A 21,719-nucleotide genomic window follows, 5' to 3' on the forward strand; every position below is an offset into this window, starting at 1 on the left:
TGCTTAGAACTGGGTTGCCATCTGAGCTCATGATATTCATACAAGTGGTTCTCTTCTCTCCAAAGGTCTCTTTAATTTTCCTGTAGGCAGTATCTATCTTACCCCTAGTGAGACAAGCCTCTACATCCTTACATTTGTCCTCCAGCCATCCCTGCTTAGCCATTTTGCACTTCCTGTCGATCTCATTTTTGAGATGTTTGTATTCCTTTTTGCCTGCTTCATTTACTGCATTTTTATTTTTTCTCCTCTCATCAGTTTAATTCAATATTTCTTCTGTTACCCTAAGGATTTCTACTAGCCCTCGTCTTTTTACCTATTTGATCCTCTGCTGCCTTTACTACTTCATCCCCCAAAGCTACCAATTCTTCTTCTACTGTATTTCTTTCCCCCGTTCCTGTCAATTGTTCCCTTATGCTCTCCTTGAAACTCTCTACAACCTCTGGTTCTTTCAGTTTATCCAGGTCCCATCTCCTTAGATTCCCACCTTTTTGCAGTTACTTCGTTTTCAATCTGCAGTTCATAACCAATAGATTGTGGTCAGAATCCACATCTGCCCCTGGAAATGTCTTACAGTTTAAAACCTGGTTCCTAAATCTCTGTCTTACCATTATATAATCTATCTGATACCTTTTAGTATCGCCAGGATTCTTCCAGGTATACAACCTTCTTTTATGATTCTTGAACCAAGTGTTAGCTATGATTAAGTTATGCTCTGTGCAAAATTCTACCAGGCGGCTTCCTCTTTCATTTCTTCCCCCCAATCCATATTCACCTACTATGTTTCCTTCTCTCCCCTTTCCTACTGACGAATTCCAGTCACCCATGACTACTAAATTTTCGTCTCCCTTCACTATCTGATTAATTTCTTTTATCTCGTCATACATTTCATCAATTTCTTCATCATCTGCAGAGCTAGTTGGCATATAAACTTGTACTACTGTAGCAGGCATGGGCTTTGTGTCTATCTTGGCCACAATAATGCGTTCACTATGCTGTTTGTAGTAGCTAACCCACACTCCTATCTTTTAATTCATTATTGAACCTACTCCTGCATTACCCCTATTTGATTTTGTATTTATAACCCTGTAATCACATGACCAAAGGTCTTGTTCCTCCAGCCAGCGAACTTCACTAATTCCCACTATATCTAACTTTAACTTATCCATTTCCCTTTTTATATTTTCTAACCTACCTGCCCGAATAAGGGATCTGACATTCCACGCTCCGATCCGTAAAACGCCAGTTTTCTTTCTCCTGATAACGGCGTCCTCTTGAGTAGTCCCCGCCCGGAGATCCGAATGGGGGACTATTTTACCTCCGGAATATTTTACCTAAGAGGACGCCATCATCATTTAATCATACAGTAAAGCTGCATGTCCTCGGGAAAAATTACGGCTGCAGTTTCCCCTTGCTTTCAGTCATTCGCAGTACCAGCACAGCAAGGACGTTTTGGTTAATGTTACAAGGCCAGATCAGTCAACCATCCAGACTGTTGCCCCTGCAACTACTGAAAAGGCTGCTGCCCCTCTTCAGGAACCACAAGTTTGTCTGGCCTCTCAACAGATACCCCTCCGTTGTGGTTGCACCTACGGTACGGCCATCTGTATCGCTGAGGCACGCAAGCCTCCCCACCAACGGCAAGGTCCATGGTTCATGGGGGAAGGGGATGATGAGTAACTCTTACTAATATCAGCAATCTTAAATGCGAATGTGCGTGAGATTATAATGTCTCGTCTTGACAAAATTTTTCAATATAGCAACTTTTCCTTATGTTCAACCCACGTGGGGTGTACTTTGTAAGACCACTACCACGTGCGTGTACAATTGTTTGACCCATCAGGTTAATAGTAAGACGATAGTAACCAGTTCGAAGGTTCCCTTTTGTAATTTGTGTTTCGATGTAATATATTTTAATTATCAAAATTATTCTGGAGTTACACTCTTTGTGTAAACCTAGTTGACCATGTGAAGCATGTAGTGTAATCATCAAAGTTGCCCTCAGCTATTCTTTTCGGGAAGATTTCACAGAGAGTTAGTATGAATTTAGTATACCAGTGTGTGGTAATTTCATGACGGACAGGATTGCGCTACGAACGTAACTTCTTTGGGTCAAAATTGAATCGGTTGGTTGTGGTTAATTTCCTCTTGCATATGTTTCAACGTTCTTCGTGTGTTATTTTATGAATGCAGTGTTGTATCCAGTCTCCCAATCTCGGCTCCATATTTGATGTGTTCCGTAAGATTACAAACTGACATATTCACAATCTTAAATAAGGCACCAGTTAATTATGAACCAAGTTTAATATGCTGATATTTTAACGGAACAATGATCAATGATAAAATAAATGTCCAAATATAAACTGATTTATTTCTTTTTATTTAAATTGTCTTTTCATGTATATATCAACGGTTATAGTAAGATGACTACTAAAAGATTATAATTAATTTTAGTCTGGTTGGGAATTTGGTAAGCTAGACTGGATACCTGGTGAATCAGTTGCTCAGTAATGCAAGGTTAACTTCCCCAGATAGCTCACAGCTTTTAACCCGCTTTTATTGTCTTGAATATCAGCACCGCTTTTAGAACAAATTAAAGCATCAACATTACATTGTGTTTCATCTCTGAAAGCATTCGGAATAGCACATAGGACTATATGCAGTTGTTCGTTTAAAATGTGCGTCCGTGTCTCATCTCTCAGTATTGATCATCCCTCATGGTACACGCTATATATTGGTAAGTTAGAAATTGGGAATTATTAGGCATTTTCAGAAATAGATGGGGTCTCCGACCGTAATTTATTGGTAAAGAGCTCCAGATTAAAACTGAAGAAATTGCATACATGGGAAATTGAGGACATGAGATCTCGATAAGTCCAAGGAACTAGGTGATGTTCAGGGACTCATAATGAGAATTAAGTAACAATGAATTGAAGCAAAGGAAATGTATGCAAAAAAAGAGAGGAATTATTGGAGGCAGCGGAGGTTCAAATAGAAAGAGAACTCAGAAGATATTAAATTTCTATTCAATAAGGAGAAAATATTAAAATGTAAGAAAATGAAGCAGGAAAAAATGAATAGAGGCACCTTAAAATGAAACTGATAGAAATTAGGGAATTTTAAGGAATAGAGGCAAGCATTACTGCGAGAGGGATAGGTTGCGAGCAAGAGAAAATTGAGGAACGTTTTGGAGAAAACAAAAGAAGCTTTCTTAGTATGAAGTGCTCTGATGGAAAGCCAGTATTATGCACGAATGAAAGTTTGACAGGTGGAACGAATACACAGAGAAGGTACGAAAAGTAAACGAACTTGGAGAAAATGAAGAAGAAATAGCAAGTAGATGAATACGAGAGGTGAGACATAATACTGTGAGTTTAATTTGGCAATGCACACATAGACTTACGTCGAAACAAGGCACCTGGACTAAATAATATTCATCAGGATTTTATGGTTTTGGAAGAACCAAGCATGAAATATCTAATGCATTTCGGATGCAAAATTTGTGAGAGAGTCAAAAAGTAATCAGTCTTCAAGAACAATACAATAATCCCTATTCCAACACGGGTAGGTAGTGTCAAAAATGAATATTTCACACTCAACAGTTTGATACTTACATCTACATTTATATCAGCATATAGACTCACCAAATCACTGTAAAGTGCTTGGCAGAGGGTGCATCACAATATACCAGTTTTATTTATTTATCTTTCGGTTACTTTTTTGCATCGTCAGATTAGAGGCTAGCTTGATTTGGTCAGCCACAAAATCCCCCCTTGCGCATCTTACATCGTCAATTACTCGATACATGCATTCCAGTATCTGTCTCCCCCCACAGTTTTCACACTCTGTAATTACCATTAATGACATTTACGTTATTCTCTGCTATCTTAATACATGTTCTACTATCCTGTCCGTTCTTCTTGTCGAGTCTTCAGCGAACCGCCTCATTCCTTGTATTGTTAGCCCGGTTGATTTTCTACTTCTTCCGACAGCACCACATCTCAAACGCTTCGGTGATATTCTCTTCCCTCAGTCATGCAGTCCATGGTTCACCACCATACAATGCTGTGCTCGAAAACTACATTCTCAGAAATGTCTTCCTCATGTTAAGGCCGACGTTTGATACTAGCAGACTTATATTGGTTAGAAATGTCCCTTTTGCCAATGTTCTGCTTGCTTCATCCATCACGTGTGATTTTTCTTCCAGGATAAGAAAATTGCTTAATTTCGGAGACCTTGAGGTCCTCGATTTTGATATTAAGCTAAGAAGCTGTTCTAGTTTCCGCTAATTCTCATTGTTTTTGTTTATTTTCGGTTTTCTCTTAACCTCTATTCCTTAGAGAATTTATTCCGTTCGCTACGTACTGAAGTTATTTTTCAGTTTCACTGACAGTAATGTCATCAGCGAAATTTATCATTGATATATTTGCATATAAATTTTATCCCACCTTTCAATCTATTTTATCATTCAGTAACTGCTGCTTCGGTGTACAGATTGAGCAGCAGGTGTGGAATATCACATCCCTGTATTACTCCTGTTTTTCTAAGAATCTGAAACTTTTGCGCCATTTGTTATTGTCGAACGCTGTTTCCAGGTTGACTGATTGTAAGAAATTCCATAAATCTTGCTTTCTTCATGGATCGCTAGGTCACAACTGCTTCTCTGGCACCTTACCTTTCCCGAAGCCAAACTGATCGTAATCTAAAAGATTCTCGACTTTCAATTTCATTCTCATGTATATTGTTTTAGGCAGCCACTTGGATCTATGACATTCATGAAATGTATTCATAGTAGCGAGTACGGACAACTCCGAGCAGCATAAGTAAACGACAGCAACGAAAACTTGCGCCGCACCGGTTCTCGAACCGGATCTCCCGCTCTGCGCGAGCGGTCGCCTTCAACACTTTGGCTATTCGTGCACGACCCTTGGGTGGACCCAGACTTCTATACGTCGTCGTTGCGGCATCACAGTCTGTACTCGTGCGCACATTAGGTTATTCCTGTGTTGGCGGAGTGCATTTTACCAGAAAGTCCCTGGCTGGTACCAGGCGGATGAGCATGACATTGCAGTGCCTCTGTTGTTAAGAAGTACGATGCCATGTCCTTCTCATGTTCGAAAGAACAGACAATGTGGCTATTACAGTCGTTACGCAATACATAAAATGTATTCGCAGTGGCGAATAGGGACAGCCTTTAGCTGTATTAGGGAAGGCCGGAAGTGAAAATTCGTGTTCACTGGAACAAAACCAAGCATGTCCGAAAGAACATCGCTCCTCTTAACAAACAGATACTGAAATATTGCATCGTTGGATGCATGAGCCGTTAAACCAGTTGTGGGGTAGTTCCCTCACTTATCTATCCTTACTATCTTCATAAATATGTGGACAATTTTCCATGAGTCTCTAGACTCATAGATTTACGCACGAACTTGACTAGTAGCTTTATTGACACTCTTCTGGTTCCAAAAACTGTGTAGTTACATATTCTATTCTTTCTGCCTTGTTTGGTCGCACGTCACCCGAAACTCTTTTAAATTCCGACTGTAATGCTGGACTCCTATCTCGTGCAGTCCACCTCCGTAGAACAGTCAGTGTGTCTATCCACTAGACGGAAGGCCCGGTTTCGATATCTGGAACGGCAGGAATTTTTCTTTGGTGGGTCGACTGGTGCACTCACTTTCGTGAGGCCGACTGAGAAGCTACTTGAATGATTAAGTAGCTGCTCCATGGCCAAGTAAGCCGACCACAGCTGTGACAGCGATTTACTGACACCACTCCTCGCCGTAATCCATTTCCAATTATGCCATTGGCAGACGATGACACAGTGTTCACTCGCTCCTGATTGGTAATCCAGAATGCCAACCTTTGCATAGTTTGCTGTAGATTGGTAATCCAGAATGCCAGCCTTTGCTTAGCTTGCTATGTCTTCCGTATCCTCTCCTGTTACTTTCTTAGACAACTTCCTCAGAAAATTCCACCCCTCGTAGAGGCCTTCAATGCTATCTCTGCACCTATGTGCTCTCCGCTCTGCCTTATTCACGATGGCGCCACTGCTTTTATTCTCACCGAAAACTGTTTTGTCTCTTATATATGCTGATTCACTGATTCCGACGACTATTTGTTATTTAGTTTCTTTCCGTTTTACCTAAAGCCATCTCCTGGCTCTCTTTGCGCTTTTATTTCTAAGTGACTTGTATTTCTCTATTTCTTCCCTGAACATTTGTGCACTTCTTTTCTTCGTCGATAAATTATTTCTTTTGCTACACAAGTTTTCTTGGCTGTTATCTTCCTAGCCGTTTTTCAATTTCCAGCATCTGTGATTGTTCTTTAGATGTCTATTGCTCTCAAACTGCCTATTGTGGCACTTCTTATCGCATTATCCACATCTTTAGTGAACTTCGAATGCGTCTCGCCATTCCTCCAAAATTTAGTAGACCACTTCCTCCCCTCTCTTTCATACGATTCTCTTAAGCCTGAGTCTACCCTTCACCATTACTAAACTGCTATCGGAGTCTACATCTGCTCCTGGATACGTCATACAATCCAATACCTGAATTTTGAATCTCTGCCAGACAAAGATGTTATCCAGTTGGAACCTTCCAAGCCTTTTTTGAATTGTGTATTTGCTATTGCTACCTGAAACTTATTGCAGAATTAAATTAATCATTCTCCTCTTTCAATCCTACTACCTCATATTCTCTTGTAATTCTATCTCCTGCTCTGTTCCCTACTACCACTATCAGTCCCGTGACTTGGGATTATCCCGTCGTTTTACGTACTTAATTACACACCTAAAATTCCTCATACACATTGCCTATCCCTTCATCTTCTGCTTTTCACGTGACCTATTATTAGTGGCAGTAGTTTGTTGCCAACTCTGATGAGAACCATCCTACCATAGACTGCGAGCGGTGATTGAGTCTGTGTCCGACTTCCCTACTTATAACGAATCCTATTGCCATTATATCATTTTCTTCTGCTTCTAATATTAGTCTATATTCTTTTGAACCAGAGAGCCTTTACATTCTTTCCATTTCACTAAACGCATACATACGAAATGCAGAAGAACGTTTTGCATTTCCCTTTTCAGGAATTCTAGATCGCCTACCGCATTCAACCTTCTGATTCTCGACCCACCGATTCACCAGTTCATTTTTTATTCAGTCTTTTCCTTGTGGTTATCTATTCCTGGCAGTCCTGAATGGAGGACTAATCCGGATTCGTTTGCCAATGGAGAGATCATCGTGATACCTTTTAAATCACACGGCACACGTCCTGTGAACACACATGGTATGTTTTCATAGCCTCCTGGAGCCTCAGTCGGTTAATCTTTACTGATTTTCGCGAATTTTAGAGGCAGTTTCCCACAGCAATGGCAAGGATTAGCAAAGAAACTCTGTCCATACCTGAAACTCCTTGACAAGTATGTTGGCCCAAAGACAGTGACTCCTTGTACCTGGGCTCTTCGGTCATCATTACTACTGATTTTTATTCCGATTTCATCAGTTGCTGGGTTTGGACCGTGGACCCTTGTCGCTTTGACTGCAAACTATGGACGCTGCTACGGATACCAGTAACTGCAACACTACTATGTTACTTTGAAGTATGGAGCGTGGAACGTATGCCTGTTTAAATGCCTCCATGCACCCTGAAATTAGCTAATCCTTTCCTCAAGACCCCTACAGGAAAGATACGTAGAGGATTGTAGTGTAATCCTAGAGTCATCATTTAAACTCTGTAATTTTTGGGAACAATGTAAATATATATCGACAGGCTAGCTTAATGAGGAATGCAAGCGCAGTTTTTGGTGGTGGCAGACACGAAATTCAGATGAAAAAAGGAACACACTGGGACTGTATGTTGACCTGTTTGTGCAAAACATGTTATCAATAGTGGATATAACATTAACATTAGTTCCTTCTATCGATCACCAGACGTAGGATACAGCTGTGGTAGGTGCTCTCACTTACCTCACTCATTGCTATTATACTTGGATCTGAAATCACATGCATTAAGCAGCCGGAGCAAGATGTAACAAGAGAAGATGTATGAGTGGTGCCGTTTATTTTAGGGCATTTGGTGAAAACCGCTGATTAGAGATATAGATCACGGGTTACTTCAGTTTTAATAGTGTACTGGAATCAGAATTCTTGGCAGTGTTCAAAAGCCAGTGGCATCCACTGATGCAAGGACTGGGCGGCAGATGTACCGCTACCGCGACAGTCGGGACACAGTCTCAAGTATACTTACGGTGTGCTCAACAACCTGATGAAAAGAGTGTAAGAAGATCTTACCACCTACCTTTACTGATATTTACGCCCGTCCAGAGTGTGGATAGAGCACTTATCTGGCGGAGCGGACACAAGAAAGAATCATGATAATGTGGGCGACAGGAATCTATACTTTCGTAAAATAGTTCTCTGAGCTCTGATTATTTACCAGCGCGCGACTCACCACCTTGTTCATATATGATTACGTGAGGTGCTTTTAGAATTTGTTAAAACAAATGTCTACCTGGAGCTCTCATAGTGAGAAAAAAAATGTAAACATAATGTCAGGGATTGTATTTCGTGTTATCACATTAAAATATTGCTGCGGAATATCGTTTCTGCAGCGAAATCTAATTAAAAGAAACCTGTTAATGAAAGAAAGTATTTCCTTTTTTTAACGTAACAATCTTTGTCTTGCCGAGAAGCGGCTAATGTCTGAACTTAACAGAATGTTCATAGTTTTTACCTTAACACGACATAAATTAGTATATTCAGTTTCTTGTTCTTAATAATTATTGTGCGAGTCCTTTAAAGCGTTGGTTGATGACGGAATGCAATGAAATTATAATGAAATTATTCCCACGCACAATGCGAAATGGCAACCGTACCGTGCGTCAGCTTCGACACTAGAACCGAGAGTGAGTAATAACGCTGGTCTTTTTAGCTTATTTCGCCAGCTAGAAAAAGAACAATTAATTACCACAAAGATCCTATACTGTTATCTTGTAGAGTCTGTCTGTACCATTCTTGTTTCATTCTTATTACCGTTATGACAGCTACTTGTATGCGTACTTTCTGAGTTTTTAGAATTCTCATTTTCGCAGTGAGCCGGTGGACTAACACAAATCAGGAACGGTCAGGGAAAGAAATATAATCCATAAAAAAATACGACAGTAAGATTTAAAGCAGAATTATTTCGGATTGTGCTTCTAGGATCTATGATGGTCAGAGTAGTCCCGAAAGCTGCAAGTAGGGGAGACAGACTGTTGTGTAATACATAACGCGTCGGAGCTTGTATGAAATAGGGCATTTGTATTTGTTCATTTGGTGTTGATTAATTCTGTATACGTACGGTTGCATAGGCAGTACTTCTAATTGGTGCCTCAGCGTATATTCAGATTGTATCTACCGATTTATACTGAGATAGCTAATAACTTAGACAGAAGTGGCAAATGCAAAATTATCCTGGTCTGTCTGCGTGACAGAACAGTGCAGTGAATGTAGTGGGTTGTGCGAGTAGCTAATTCGACAGCGTGTAATTGGCTTACAGTCGGAACTACTTTTGGTCTCACAAGCGTCTTCAATTCTTAATAATACTGTAGTCAGCTTTGCGTAAATGTTGTAACATATGTTCACCAACCTAATTAGAGGACAAGACCATCAGAAATATATCTGATATTACCAGATTAGTTTCTTCTTTCTATAACAGTGTTCCAGCCCCTTATGGACTGTTGGGGTATTCTTGCAAAGTTCAATCAGGTTTCACATATGGGAGTCCAGTGTAAGTATAACTGTATCTCAGACAAGGGCAGGTGGGTTAACATGTGGAGCACGTGCGACTTGTCTTCAAGGACGCAGGATCAGAAGGTAGGTATCAGTTGTAACTAAGCCTCGTACCTCTGTTGGTCCGAAGCTGACTGTAGGCGCTCAGTATTATATCACAGAAGTTTCTGGCTAGTTCTTTCTCTAGGAGTAAACCGGCTGGAGTATGATGCTCAAATAATTTATCTGGGTAGTTTGCGTATGGCATATTTTATTAAAATTAGCATGAAATTGTTAAAATACATTAATTTCGTAAAGGTGTTAAAGTGAACAATGTTGCAGACTTAACTCCTAATGTAAGCGGAAGTTTTGGACAAAACTTCACTTAACTAGTGCACAAGTTCCCCAATCGTACTGGAATCATAAGAGGAGACTTTAATGATATACGAGCAAAAGGAATAGCTATAGTTTTGTTAGTGATTGGCATAGTAAGACATCCTCCAAACATTGTTAAATACCTTCTCCGAAAACTACGTAGAACACGTAGCTCAGAACGCCACTCATGACGCAAAAATATCGGATCTAAGTCCAGCAAACAGACCTGACCTTTCTGAGGCTGTACACTTTGAAACTTGACCATGAGGCAGTCGTAGCAACAATGATTACCATATTACAAAGGCAACTAATACAAGTAGAAAGATTTATATGTTATGTAAACTATATACACAAGCATTAACATCATATTTCACAGACTAAATTGAAACATTTAGTTCAGGACAAGAGAAAGTAGAGAAACTATAACTCAAGTTAAAAAAAAAACTTTACCAAGGACAATGACAGATACGTACCTAGTGGAATGCTTCATGATGGGAAGGATCTTCTGTGATATAGAGTCACTGTAAACAAACTTCTAAAGAAATACATTCAGCTGCATAATACGTGTAAAACCGAATATAGATCTATAAGGAGAAGTTGAATGAAATACATTTGGATGTGGAGGAGGCTATACGTGAAACATTTAATGACCATCTTAGGACATTATTATCAAAAGACATTTTACAAAACCTGAGGAAAGTCTGGCAGTATGTGAAGGCCGTTAATGGCACTAACGTTAGTGTCCAGACAGTCATGAACAACAAAGTTGAACGAAGTAAATGTTAGTGTCAGTGGCTTTGAGAAGCAGCAGAAAAGGTTGAAATTGAATAAAGTTCCGCGGTGTGATTGAATTCGTAAGAGATTGTGTATGGACTCTGTGGCTTAGTTAGGTCGATCTTTGAACGTAATACACGAATGATCGAGCGAAGAAAAAACTGTGCTCATTGCTGGGAAGGAAGCACAAGTCTCACCCGCCTATAAGAAGGACAGCAACAGTGATCCAAGAAAATCACCATTCAGTATCCTTGACGTATAGTTGTCGTTGGATCTTGCAACATATTTTAAGCGCAAATGCACTAAAATATCTCTAACATAATGACTTCCTCCAGACCAGCCAGCATGGATGTAGGAAACGTCGATCACGTGAAGCACAACTTGTAAAGTTCTCACATCACAGATGAAAACCATGGATCGAGGCTGTTAGATGGGATGATACTTGACTTCAGAGAGGCGTCTGACTCAGTACCACACATATGCTTACTATCGAAAGACCTGTATGAGGTATCAAGAGAGATTTGTGGCTGAACTGGGGATTTATTAGTGAAGATCACACAACGTGATATCTTCAATGGAAAGTCATCGACAGTTGTTCATCTATAACTACATCTACACTATGCAAAGCACTGCTAAATGGTTGGCAGGGTACGTCCCATCCTACCAATTGTAAGGGCTTTATCCCGTTCCAAGAACGAAATGCCTCTGTGCATGCTGTAATTAATCTACTCTTATCCTGAAGATTTCCACGGGGGTAACGAGCAGGGGTATATTCCCATATATATTATTTGAAACTTTATTAGTAGACTTTTTCGGGATAGTTTACACGCGCCTTCGAGGTTCTACTTTTCATTTTCTTCAGTATCTCTGTGACAAGCTCTCCCGTGTCTTACTAATCCTTGGTCATTCGTAGTGCCCTTCTCTTATTCGTTATATGTCCTCTGTATGTAGTATTTGGTACGGCTCCCACACGTTTAAGCAATACTCTAGGCTGCATTGCTCGAGTTGCTTGATATAAATCTGCTTAGTAGACTGATGGCATTTCCCTAGCATTCTGCGAATAAGCCGATCCTGCTAGGTGATGTACCTACGACTGAGCCTATGTGACCATACCATTTCATATCACTACAAAATGTTACTCCCATATTTGTATGTATTAACCGATTTCAATTGTGACTCATTAATGTCGTAGATACAGGATATTACGCATATTTCGTTTTGTGAAGTACACAGTTTTAAATACGTGGACATTTAAAGCAAGTTGTCAGTCTTTGAAAACTTAATTGTGCAGCTTCTTTCAGACAGTTTTCCATTATAAATGACTGGGTTACTATTAGCATTATTCGTGAGGTCATTAATTCAGAACACGAACAGCAGGAATCCCAAGTTACTATCCGTCGAGGGCTCTCCTTTCTAGATAACGTGCTTTGTCTTCCCTACCAACAAACCCTCAATCAAATTACAAATTCCGCCTGATACCACGTACGATCGTAGTTTTGATAACAGGCGTAGCTATGGTACTGAGACAAATGATTTCCCTAAAACGAGAAATACTACACTTACCTTACAGACTCATTCCACGACTTTCAGTAACTCGTGTGAGAAAAGTGCAAGTTAAGTTTCACATGATCGACGTTCCCGAAATTCACGCTGGTTTGTGTGGAGCAGAACATTCCGTTCTATTTATGTCATTACGTTTGAACTCTGAATAATGTTCTAAGGTTCTTCACCAAATGTATATCAAGAATGTTGGACAGTAGTTTTAGCGTTCACGTCTGCTCCCCTTCTTGTAGACAGATCCGACCTGTGCTTGCTTCCAATTACTGCTCACGGTTTTTTATTCGAGAACTCTCCTACAAGTTGTTGTAGGAAGAAGTGCTAACTCGAACGCAAATTAAGTATAGACTGTGAAACAGATTCCATAAGATCCTGTGGCTTTGTTCAATTTTAACGCACTTGGTTGTTTCTCAACGTCATTGACACTAATATTTATTTCAGTTACCATTTCAGTGGCACCTCAGTTATATCGGGGTAATACTCCTCGATCTTTCTTTGTAAGGGAACATTTCGAAACAGAATTAGTGCGTTTGTGGTGCTACCTTCAATTTGAGTTGCTGTTTCGTCCATGGTGCTATTAGCAGCTTTTACATACGCGCATTTCTTTGGTCTTTGCGAGAGATTTTTCGACGATATTCTGCTACAGTAGTCACTCAAGGCTTTACGCATTTTCCTATTGGCAGCCTATGTTTCTCTTAAGAGTGACAGAATACCATGGAGGATACCTCCCTCATAACATGTCCTGTTGGGTTTAAACCTGTCCAGTGCGTTGCCAACAACTCTTTCAACTCTATCATTTGGGAGCTTACTACTGCTCTACAGCTTTCGGTTTCATCAAGAGGTGAGTCTAGTGGTCGATAGAAATGAAAAGTTTTAATTTTTTTGCCCACCCCTGATACTGAGTGTTGCCTAATCTCAGTTTCAATTTCTGCCTCGGTGGATATGAATTTCTCGACTTGTGCGACGAATACACGATCTCCATTTCCTAGTATTTCTGCGCAAAATGTAGGTGTTGTCTGCCCTAGGTTTTAACAATCTTTCTGTACCAAGTATTGTGTGAGCTTCGCTGACTTTTAGGAGCACTGAATACTCCGGCATTATGTTACAAAAGCTTAGACAGTCAATCACAAGCATTTTAATACTGTAGTTTGTTGTGAATATTTGCTTCGCTCCTGCGCGGATATGTTTGGGTCTCCCACGGTTATTCTAATCAGTCCTGGTTGGACAATCGCCTAAGCCAACGAAACTCACATTCAGCCAGCAGGGTAGAATCCACTGATGTGTAGTGCACACCTGACCCATTAGTGGGGACCTTATAGCTCTCAAACCAGTGGCGTAAATTTTGGAATTCACAGCCTAGCTTGCCACAGGAACTTCGCAGTCACTGCGTCTAGCTTTCGAGTTGTTTATATGTACCTGACATGGTCAGTCTGGGAACGATATGCAACCTATGGAAAGGAAACTAAAAAAAAACTGCAAATGCCGAGATCGTTAGCAAAGTATATTATTGGATGAACGGTAACAACGGAGTTCTGTCGAAATAAGTCTCCAATGAAGTGCTTTCTTTTAGCACTCTTGGCTTGTGAAGTTTTCTTCAGTTTCCTTTCAAGTCGACTCAGAACTAGGGGGCACGACTTGTTCTGGAGAGAAAGCTGCAGGTAGTACGGTTTCTTGAAGGCTGTTATTCTCACCCTTCTCTGCCAGATTTTGGAGTGATTTAGTTGTGACTCCAGAAGCTAGACTATAGGCATCGTTTGTTCTAATATGCACCACAGTATGCCTTTGGTTGCGCAACGTTTCCTTAATGGCTGCCATAATAGCCTGCCGGCCGCGGTGGTCGTGAGGTTCTAGGCGCTCCAGTCCGGAGCCGTGCTGCTGCTACGGTCGCAGGTTCGAATCCTGCCTCGGGCATGGATGTGTGTGATGTCCTTAGGTTAGTTAGGTTTAATTAGTTCTAAGTTCTAGGGGACTGATGACCACAGCAGTTGAGTCCCATAGTGCTCAGAGCCATTTGAACCATTTGAACCATAATAGCCTCTTGAATATATTTAATGAGACCCCCAGGCATACACACCCAGTGCACATGGTGTATTCCTTGCTGTCATTTCCGGTTATTCACGGTACGTTAGAACTGCCAACGATATGTAGGTCCCTACCGCCTCTATGGTTTTGTATTTGCACCCTCTTGATACAGAACGTTTTCCAATAAGTGAAGTTAGTTTTCCTGGCTCAATTTCAGTTTCAGTGGAAGGCAGCACCTGGAACTGTACTAGGAGGATGAATGTAATAGCATGAGTTCTACCTGCTTCCCATCTCCCGTGTACAGGACGCCTGGACCTACGACTAACGTACTGCTCACATTCAAGTGAACGAATAGAGGCAGATCATGTACTTTGTGCAAAAGAGACAGAGTTAACCTGAAAGAATTGTACCTGATGTACCCCTGGTGTCTCCGGTACATGACTCAGCAGCCCTTCCTATAAACCCATTTTTAGCAGCTTCAGCCGCTGATTAGTAGTCATGGCAATTTCCAGCAGCTTACAAATAGTAGGGAGGTGTGCTGGGGTCCTCGCTGATTATGTTGTATGTTAATGACCTTGTAGAAAACATTAAAAGCCCTCGGTACAGCATTTTTCCGTGAACGGCAAGGGTCCCAGTTTCGAGTCCCGTTCCAGCACACAGTTTTAATCTACCACGAAGTTTCACATCAGCACACACTCTGCTGCGAGGTGAAAATTTATTCAGGAGGTATCAACAATAAATTTCAAATGAAGCAGTTACTTACATGAAGTACCGTCTGGAAAAAGCTTCAGAAATATTCAGGAAGTAATATGGCTGAACCTTCAGGGACTCACACCTAGCGAGTACGTGGCTGGCGACCACGGGGTTTCGAGCTGAGTCCTGGCATTGCTTCCACTTACTTATGCCAGCCTCCTCACTTTTATCTTTCCTATTTGGCCACCCTCGGCCAACTCTTGTTCTTTTCCGACCATGACGCTATTAGGTTTCGAGGGCTAGGGGTCTTCCATTTCCAATCTTTACTTCTACTGAGCCGAATATCTCCCGGGATAAGGAGATTACCTACTATCAATTGCCAACGGCCTTCTAGGAGGGCGGATGAGCGGCTAGAAGGAAGGGCACTCCCTTGCCCTTGGGGTGGGAAACTGCTCCTAAAGGCGGAGGAGCCACAAGGTGGCCAACGGCATAGAATGGAGAAGGCAACGGGAAACCACTCCATTAAAGACCCGGGCGGGTATCCCAAGTATCAACAGCTTATGATGGAAAGCTCTTTGGTTAAATTCTCCGAAGGTAAAATAGTCCCCCATTCGGATCTCCGGGCGGGGACAACTAAAGAGATACCAAAATCCAAAAGCATTAATGTAAGAGGGATAGCAACATGGAACCTCAACTCACTTCTTAAATGTGGTAAACTGGAAAACTAGAAAATGGAAATGAAACGAATGGATATTGATGTACCGGGAGTCTCAGAAATGAGATGGCCAAACGCTGGCGACTTTTGGTCAGGGGATCACAGAATCATACACACTGGAACAGGACATGACAATCCCGGGATTACAGGAGTGGGAATTATCCTCAATAAAGAGATGGTGTTAAGAGTAGAAGGATTTGTTCAACATAGTGAGAGGATAATTTATGACCGATTGGAAACTAAACCAAGAGACACAATCATAATCCAAGTATACATGCCAACTACGAGGCACGAGGATGATGAAATCGACATGATGTATGACCACCTTGAAGAAGTAATTGGCAGAATTAAAGGAGCTGAAAACCTTGTCATCATGGGAGATATGAATGCCGTTGTTGGGGAACATAAAGAAGAGGATGTGGCAGGGAATTTTGGATTAGGATTAAGAAATGAAAGAGGGGATAAACTTGTAGAATTCTGCCAAAGAAATAAACTTTGCATTACAAATACCTTCTTTAATTATCATCCAAGAAGAAAATATACTTGGATAATGCCTGGTGACGTTAACAGATATCAAATTGACTTCATATTAGTGAAGCAAAGATTTAAAAACCAAGTTAAGGACAGCAGATCATATCCAGGCTGTGATGTGGAAAGTGACCACATACTCGTTATGATGACGACTGAACTAAAATTCAAGAACATTAAAAAAAGAAGTACATGTAAATGGGATTTGACAAACCTGAAAAACGAAAATACACTGAAGCACTATCAACTAGAAACAGACAAGAAAACAAACACACGGGGCTGCAATGACATCCAAAGCAGCTGGGAAAAAATAAAAACTGGTATTTTAGAAGCAGCAGAAGAAGTAATAGGAATAAAAAGGACAGAGAAAAGGAAGGAATGGATCACTAATGACCTACTAAATATGATAGAAGAAAGAAAGAAATTAAAAAATTCTGTGAAGGAGGAAGACCAAGAGAAATACAAGAGTCTGAAAAACAAAATCAACAGAGAGGCAAAACAAGCATGAGAAAAATACCTTGATGATCTCTGTATTTCAGTTGAGGACAACATGAGTAAGGGAAATATCGAAAAGGCCTATAAATGTGTGAGACATTGATTTGGAGACACAAGAAACAAGTGTAGGGCTGTGATGGATGAAAATGTCAATATGATGGATGACGATGATGAAGTTGCAAGAAGATGGAAACAATATATAGGGAAACTGTACAGCGGACAAGACCTATCTGAAAACATCATGGAAGAAGAAACAGAAGTAGATGCACACAACATAGGTGAACCTATATTAAAGGAAGAGTTTGAACTAGCTCTGAAAAAATTGAAAAACAACAAATCGCCTAGTATAGACAATATCCCAGCCGAACTTCTGAAATCTGGAGGAGCAAAACTGAATCAGGATTTGTATGATCCTGTTTTCAACATGTACGAGCAGGGTAAAATTCCTACAGACTTTGAGCAAAACATTATGATCCCCATTCCAAAGAACGCAAATGCTACAAGATGTGAAAATTGTAGGACGCTCAGCCTAGTTACTCACGCCTCTAAAATATTAACCTCAATTATCCTAAAACGCATAGAACAAAAAGTCGAAGCTACACCCTCCGAAGACCAGTTTGGATTCCGGAAAGATAGAGGAACCAGAGCAGAAATATTTGCTCTAAAACTAATAATAGAGAAACGACTAGATAAGAACCTGAAAACATAAATAGCTTTCGCAGATGTAGAGAAAGCCTTTGATAATGTTAAATGGGATAAGATGTTTGAGGTACTCAAAAAAGTAGGAATAGACCATAAAAATAGAAAAATGATATGGAACCTGTACAGAAACGAGACAGCAGTTATCCGTGGACGGACAAAACAAGAAGAGGTGCAGATACGGAAAGGTGTCCGACAAGGTAGCGCACAATCTCCTGTTATCTTTAACGTATACATTGAAGAGGCGCTGAAAAAAGTAAGGGAAAATTTACAGACAGGTGTAGTAATTCATGGCCAACGAATAGATATGATAAGGTATGCCGATGATATAGCTGTCCTGAATGAAAGTGAAGAAGATCTTGTAGTCCTACTGAATAGAATGGATAAAGTTATGGGTGAAGAATATAATATGAGAATTAATAAAGCAAAAACAAAAGTAATGGTATGCGACAAAGAAGATTAAGTGAAAGTCCAAGTTAATGTAGGCAATGAACTGCTTGAAAAAGTTGATAAATTTACTTATCTGGGCAGTAATATTACCAGGGATGGAAGGAGCAAGGCAGAAGTGAGAAGTAGAATAGCTCAAGCAATGGCTGCTTTTAACAAGAAGAAAAACATATTAACATCTAAGAGCATCAGCCTTGAAATCAGGAAAAGATTTTTGAAATCATATGTGTGGAGTGCGGCATGCTATGGGTGTGAAACATGGACTCTCGGGACAGAGGAAGACCAGAAGTTGTGGTGAAATGTGGTGCTATAGACGCATGCTCAAAATAAAATGGATCGACAAGGTCACAAACGAAGTGGTTCTGGAAAGAGCAGGTGAGAAGAGAAGCTTCTGGAGTTTCATTGTTAAAAGAAGAGTGCAATTTACAGGCCATCTATTAAGACATAAAGGACTCCTGAACACAATCATAGAGGGATATGTCGAGGGAAAAAGACCAAGAGGAAGATCACGACTGAGGTACATGGATCAAATCGTGAAAGATGTGGGATGTAACACCTATAAAGAAATGAAGAGAAAAGCTGAAAGACGCACAGAATGGAGACAAGCTGCCATAGTAGCTGTTGCAAACCAATCCTTGGATTGACCACTACAGAAGAAGAAGAAGAATATAGATGACTACTGTCAGGAATACTTTGGCTGAACTTGAACCGTCGTGACGTGAGTTTATTTATCTTTCCACAGTGAAATCTACTACAGTCCTTCTTTCTTCACTACAGTAACCCAATGCAGTTGTATTAGTTTATCTTCCATTACTAAAGAAATCTTCTGATAACTCTAAGTTATCATATAAAAGGATGCCTACCACCCGATTTACCTGCGACTGATCCTATGCCACCGTTGAATTTCATACCTCGACAAAGTGTAACACTATGGTATTTCATGAATTGACCCATTCCATCTGCGACTCACTGACATTATAACCGTATGAAAACCACCTTTTCTCTTTTTGTGAAGAGGACAGTTACACGTTTCCGATCATTTAAAGCGAGTTGCCAGTCTTCGCACCGCTTTGATATCTTACCGAGATGAGACTAGTATCTGTCCAGTTTATTTGTGAATCACCTGCGAAGAGTCTGAGGATACTACTGAAATTGTATGCCAGCTCATTAATAAACAAATTGAACAGCAAGAGTCCTAACACACTGTCCTGCGGTGCCGCCGAAGTTTCATCTGAATCTGTCACTGAATTTCCATTCAAGTTAATTTCCTGCGACCACCCTACCAAACGATCCTCAGTCCAGTCACTAAACTCGCTTGATATTCCTTAACATCGTACTTTACATAATGAAGGTGGATGTGCTACTGAGTCAATTACTTTTCGGACATCGAGAAATGCTGTGTCTTCTGACTGCCTTGATTTGAGGCATTCAGTAGGTATGTGGCATAAATGCAAGTTCTACCTAACATTATCGGTGTTCCAGGATCCACGCTGATTGGTATGACGGAGGTCATTCTGCTCGAGATACTTTATTACGTTTCAGCTAAGAGTATGTTCTAAGATTCTGCAATAAACGAATGACAAGGAGAATGGAGGGTAGTTTTATGTGTCACTTGTTTTTCCTTTCTTGTATAGGGTGTAGCCTGTGCTTTTTCTAACTACTGGGCATGTTTTTTTATTCGAGTAATGTAAGGCAGAGGGGCTAAATCAACCGCAAAATATTGTACACCCGTAGAATCTGACAGGGACGCCATCGGGCCCTATAGCTACGTTCAATTTTAATATTTCAACTGTTTTCCCGACACACGTTTCTCTCATCTTTTCATTGGTACGAGCATTAAACTGAGCCAGTTCTCCTTGGTATTCCTATGTAAAGCAACATTTGAAAACTGAGTGAAGCATTTCTAACTTTGCTATGTTCTCTGCTATTTCAGTTCTTGTCTAATCTGTGAGAAGCTGCTAACTTATTTTGGTGCCGCTAACAGCATCTACAAACGACCACAATGTCTTTGGGTTGTGTGAAAAATCACTCGATGGTGTTATGCTGCTATTGTCACTAATGGTTTAAAGCATTGCTATCTTCACAGTCGAAAGCGATTTATTCATCTCTTTCAGTTCAGCCCTATGCTTTGTTTATTTGGTAAGTCATGGCTGCAAAACACTAAGGCAGTTTACTTGCAGAAGAATGGAAAAACTAGTGGGAACAAGCATCACAGAAGAATAATTTGATTTACGGAGGTATGCAGGAAAGTCTGAGGCATTACTGAATCTGACATTTATCCTAGAAGGTAGACGGGCCTAACTCTGTTCTACATTTATAGAGTTTTTATAAGTTACAAATAATGTTTCTCCACAGGACATGTGGCCCGTAATTGAAAAGTGTCGTGATGTTACTTACATTGGCCAAAGATTTCGGAATAATCCCCCATTCGGATCTCCAGCAAAGGACTGACAAGAGGAAGGTGACCATCAGCAAAAGCATGAATAAGCAACGAAAAGGTAACGCCCTACTAGTCGGGGCATGGAATGTCAGAGGCTTGGACATGGTACGGAAGTTAGAAAATCAAAAAGTGAAATGCAAAGGCTCAATCTAGATACACTAGGGGTTAGTCGAGTGAAATGGAAAGAAGACAAGGATTTCTAGACGGTTGAGTATGGGTTAATAACAACAGCAACCGAAAATGGTATAACGGGAGTAGGATTCGTCATGAATAGGAAGCTTTGGCAAAGAGTGTGTTAGTGCGAACAGTTTAATGACAGGGCTGTTATTATAAGAATCGACATGAAATCAACACCGACAACGGTAGTTCAGGTTTACAGCCAACGTCACAAACTGAAGACGAAGATAGAGAGACAGTGTTTGTGGATATTGAAAGGATAATACAGTACTTAAAGAGAGACGAAAACCTAATAATCACAGGGGACTGGTATGCAGTTGTAGGGGAAGGAGTAGAAGAGAAGGAACACAAGAATATGGGCTTGGGACAAAGAACAAGAGACGAAAAAGAGTATTTACGTTCTGAAATAAATTTCAGCTAGTAATAGAAAATATCTGCTCAAGATTCACAAGAGGAGGAGGTATACTTTGAAAAGGCCGCGTGATACAGAGGGGTTTCAGTTAGATTACTTCAAGGTCAGACAAAGATTCCGAAATCAGATCTCTAGATTTTAAGGCATAGCCAGGGGCAGATATAGATTCGGATCACAGTGATGAAGAGTAGGCTGAAGTTTATGAGATTAGTCAGGAGGAATCAATATGCAAAGACGTGGGATACGGATGTACTAAGAAATGAAGTGATACGCTTGAAGTTCTGTGAGGCAGTAGAAAGCAATAAACAATACCCCAGAAAGTAGTGCAATTGAAGACGGCACTCACAGAAGGTGGAAAGAAAAACAAAGGTGCAGAGAAGTAACTGCGTAGAAGCTACGGGTAACAGAAGAAATACTTCAATTGATCGATGAAAGAAGGAAGTACAAAAATGTTCAGCGAAACTCAGGAATACAGAAATACAAGTCGCTGAGGAATGAAACATGTAGGGAAGCTAAGACGAAGTGGATGCATGAAAAGGTGAAGAAATCGAAAAAGGAATGATTGTTGGAAGGACTGACTCAATATATAGGGAAGTCATAACAACCTCCGGTTAAATTAAAAGCAAGGTTGGTAAC

General features: G+C 40.5%; 1 long non-coding RNA gene across 1 annotated transcript in view; it reads right to left on the minus strand.

Annotated features, from left to right (window-relative positions):
• Positions 1-538: 538 nt before the first annotated feature.
• LOC126473231 (uncharacterized) overlaps positions 539-21,719 on the minus strand; it is a 748,391-nt gene continuing 727,210 nt past the window's right edge. The window contains exon 3 of the long non-coding RNA XR_007586422.1: positions 539-581. This is a non-coding gene — a long non-coding RNA (uncharacterized LOC126473231). The remainder of the gene's footprint in view (positions 582-21,719) is intronic.

Source organism: Schistocerca serialis, chromosome 4 (genome assembly GCF_023864345.2).
Source record: "Schistocerca serialis cubense isolate TAMUIC-IGC-003099 chromosome 4, iqSchSeri2.2, whole genome shotgun sequence".
Classification (NCBI taxonomy): Eukaryota; Metazoa; Arthropoda; class Insecta; order Orthoptera; family Acrididae; genus Schistocerca; species Schistocerca serialis.